At 47.1% G+C, this 4,025-nt stretch overlaps 1 long non-coding RNA gene across 1 annotated transcript; it reads left to right on the top strand.

The window, feature by feature from the left end:
• Positions 1-2,270: 2,270 nt before the first annotated feature.
• LOC134472386 (uncharacterized) lies at positions 2,271-3,666 on the top strand. The gene is made up of 3 exons (XR_010042191.1): positions 2,271-2,826; positions 3,136-3,208; positions 3,334-3,666. It is a non-coding gene; the product is annotated as an uncharacterized LOC134472386 (long non-coding RNA).
• The last annotated feature ends 359 nt before the right edge of the window (positions 3,667-4,025 follow it).

Here is a 4,025-nt window from a genome sequence, read left to right as displayed (position 1 = left end):
ATTAACATGTACGTGGTCCCCTCACCAGGATGAGAAGAATCATGATGGTCTGCAAACATGAACTCATACAGATAAAAAATGTAAGAAGTATCTTGACTGAGCTGTTACTCGATATATCTGTATTGCAAAATTTTATACTATAAAGTATAAATGCACAGTACATTGATTTACCAGTTACAAAACTACATAGGAGTGTAAAGGACATATTTCATTTCCAGTTGACTGATTAAGGTTAGGGTTAGGGTTAGCAAGGGAGACTTTGAAATTAAGAGTTATTGCTTGGTTTTGTTGAAGTAAACCAGATAACCCTTCCACACAGGCCTGCAGAACTCAGGGAAGTCCTGACCGAGTAAGACAGCATCTCTGAGTCCCCTGACTACAGGTGACGGATGGACCTTCTGCTGTAGATGATCAGGGATGACAGCTGGAGGAGCTATAGCGAAGGTTCTGAAACCCACTGAGAATGAGACCCCAGAGGACAAATCCCATGGTTCAGAAAAGAGAAAGAGAAGCAAGAAGACGGACCCACAGACTGTGTGATGGGAGTGTCTCAAAGGCCCGAGGATTTGAGTAAGTTGACAGGTTAAGGATCACAGAAACTTGGGTTTAGTACTGCGATAGGTTTGAAAGGTTAATAGTGAGACTTTCTTACTGTTGAACAGGTCCTGGGCTCCAGCAAGCTGCCTTCTTTTTATTAGTTTTGATTTTTTTGTCTGCTCTTCCTTCCTTCTTTCCTCCACCTTTCCTTCCTGCCTTTCTTCCTTTCTCCCTTCTCTCCCTCCCTCCTTCCTTCCTCCCTGTCCCTCTTTCTTTCCTCCTTAAATATATGGGACAGTGGTGTCTGTGTGAGGGTTAACTGTGCTGGGTGTTTGACCAGCAAGCCTGAACTTTTTACTGAAATAAAGGGCTCAGATGTTTTCTCTTTTGAAATTTACTGGGGACCCGGAAGTTGAACGGTGAGATGTTGGTGACAGGAGTGGGGTGAAGGAGCATGACCACTGGGGCTGCAGATGGGCAGCTCCTAGAGGGGAGGCTGGGACAGTAAAGTCAGGGCTGGAACAGGAGCGGGAGCTCCTCTGTGTCCCCAGGGTGAGGGGCTTCCCTGCTTTCCTCACCTGGGTAGCCATGCATAGTATTTTTTGGTCATAAGAATATACAGAATTGATTCCCAGTTATTTAATAAAAGGTATGCAAAATGAAACTGCAACAGATAATAAATACAAAATACATTGCCAAAACAGACCAATTTTGGAAAAGTGGGTATGGGCATGGCATAGGAACATTATATTTCACATTCTGTAGAATAAAGTTAAATATGCAATAGTTCTCTGCAGGCGACTGTTGTGTATGCACTTGTTCTTCATTTTACATATCAATATGAATATATTCTGAGGAGTGCTTGACAAATCAGACTTTACTGAATTGTCATGCACTGAGAAGGAGCAAAATAAAACCAGGCCAGAGCCTCACTTCCTGACCACTGCACAGGATCTGTCCACGCCCAGCACCACAGCTACGGAGACTCTGCACCAGGTCTGCCCCGACCCCGAAGGACAGGGCTGCTGGCTGGTCCAAGGGCCGGTTCCAAGTCACCTCAGCTCCATAAAGCAGGGTCCTGCAGGACTGTCAGTAAGGCTGGGCTGCTCCACCCTTAGAGCAGGAAGAGCCCCAGAATTAGCTGGCGGAAGCCACCTCCCAGCACTCTTCCAGCATGAGGAATGCAGTGCCCAAGGAACAGTTTGTGAGGCCTCTTCAGTTCATGTCTAAAGAACCATTTAACTACTCAAAGTGGCAGAGCCCTGATATATCCAGACACACTAAATGCCTGATTACTGCAGGTGACACCAGGGTGCTGAATTAGGAAAAATAAGAATCCCGTCCAATGCCCAGAACCATCTGAAAACAGAATACATTGATTTACAGCACACTCAAGCCCACTCAGTGGGTCACCCTAACCGGTCAGTGTAGCCTGTTGTACACATCATGGAAACTGCAAGAGAGGAGCTCAGCAGCTGTGAGCAAAAGTAACAAGAAGGTTGGAGACCTGAGTCACCCTGATTTGAGTGGCGTCTTCTGGGCACATGTAATGAACTAATTATGCCTGCCACGCATTGTACAAATCAATCAAAATCAGTGAATAGTAAAATAACTTTCCAACCCTGTAGCAATAGCTGGCAGGTGGCTGGGCGGGGAAGGCAGAGGTGCCGGAAGGGTGGGGTATCTGCGGAGCTCCCAGCTTCAGAGTGTCTGCCAGCACTGGTACACAGACAGCAAGGAAGCCGACAGAACCGTAAGTGAAGACCTGGAAACTGAAATTCGCATCCAGGAGGAAAATGCCATTCCCTGCGGCAGGACATCGTAAACCTTGAAGTAGAGCCTGATCTAACGAGCTCCTAGTGGTGCTGGGAAATGAAATGTGCCACCTCTTCACTGTTGGTGCAGTGCACGCCCCAGGGTGTGCCAAGCAGACACACTGAAACAGGAGCTCAGTGGCCAAGGGGGAGAAGCAACGCCCACTGCCCAGCCTCAAAGCCACAGAGAGACCAGGCAGGACTCGGGCCTGCAGGGAGCCACCAGGGCCATCAGGCGGCCCTGTGAGCTGTGTTTCTGGAGGCGAAGGTCCAAGCCACCCACTCCCTTTCAGGCTCCTGGGTGGGTCTCCGACGTGGGAGCTGCAGCCGCTGTGCACTTGAAAGCGCTGCTCCACACCTGTCTGCAGAACCAGCTGCGACACAGCGATCAAAAACCTCCCAGGAGGAGACATGATTATGAGCATTTTCATCTTTGAAACCCTGACTTCTAATCCGCCGGTCAAGTCTGTCCCCAGTGAGTGATCTCCGAGGCTCCAGACGGTAATTGCAGTCAAGCATGGGTGCAATTTTCCTATTATTTTTTGCCTGTGTCTCTCGTCTTCTTGCTTTTGATTTGTGCTTCTGACTGGGAATGAAAAGAAGTGAGAAAAAAATAAAAGGAATATCTTACTTTAAAAAATACTTGTCTAAGCATATCAGCCCACAGAAATGGGCTATTACGTTCTGTTTGTTGTGTTTAATTTTTTTCAGTGCTGGGGATCAAATCGGGGCCTTTGCAATGAGTTACAGTCACAGACATTTTTATTGTTTGTTTTATTTTGAGACCACGTCTTGAAAAGTCACTAAGAGCTTGAACTTGTGATCCTTCTGCCTCAACCTCCCAGAGTGCTTGGATAGTAAGTATGCACCACCACACCTGGCTGTGTAATATTTTTAAGAGTCCGTTTTCCTAAACTTCTCCCTGGCCTGGATAACTGTAACTGCTCCCAAGGGGTCTCCTTTCTCTCTTTCTCATTCCTAGTGGAAGACCCTGACGTTGTCCCTCTCAGCCCCCCTGTGGCACCATGTCCCATGAGTAGAAGCCGAAGGACACAGCTGACCACCCTGTCCAGCAGGACCTGTGGGACCCGTCATCTCTCTGCCCAGCTGCCACTCGCTGAACCCCTTCAACATCACAGAGCAGGATGGCCAGGCCAGATGCTCCTCTTACCACCCAGGGACTGAGGAGACTCCGGTCTTCCTGCAGCATGGGTTAAGCAAACATTCAGTAAGGACAGAGCAGCAGAGAAGATTAGTAAGAGAAGTAATTAAGCTGAGAACATCAAGTCAAACAAATTAAAAATACCATTCCGCATTCCTCTGTGTAGGTCTGTGCTCTCACACCAGTCGCAGGAAGGTGACCAAAGGCGTTCTGCATTCTGCTTACAACTCCTACCTCGTCATGCAGCTGGTGGCTTAGGGAATTCTTTCCAGGAACTGCCCAATTTGTCTAACTGGCATTTATGATAGTTCAATGCATTCCTTTACTTCAGAGATCTCCCTGCCTCTGGAATTTTGACTTAATAGAATTCTCATCTGACAATCTTCAGGGCTGATTCCTGCATTGACGTGGCATGTGTTATACTTTAAATTTGAAATATTACTAGAAAAAAAAATGTTCACAGAAAGCATCATGTGTTGAGAAACCAGGAATATACTAAATCAGAAAGGTCG

Source organism: Cavia porcellus, unplaced genomic scaffold (genome assembly GCF_034190915.1).
Source record: "Cavia porcellus strain 051 isolate PalLab524CR breed Dunkin Hartley unplaced genomic scaffold, mCavPor4.1 scaffold_23, whole genome shotgun sequence".
NCBI classification, from domain to species: domain Eukaryota; kingdom Metazoa; phylum Chordata; class Mammalia; order Rodentia; family Caviidae; genus Cavia; species Cavia porcellus.
Note: the sequence above shows the minus strand (reverse complement) of the source record. Positions and strands in the feature narration are given on the sequence as shown.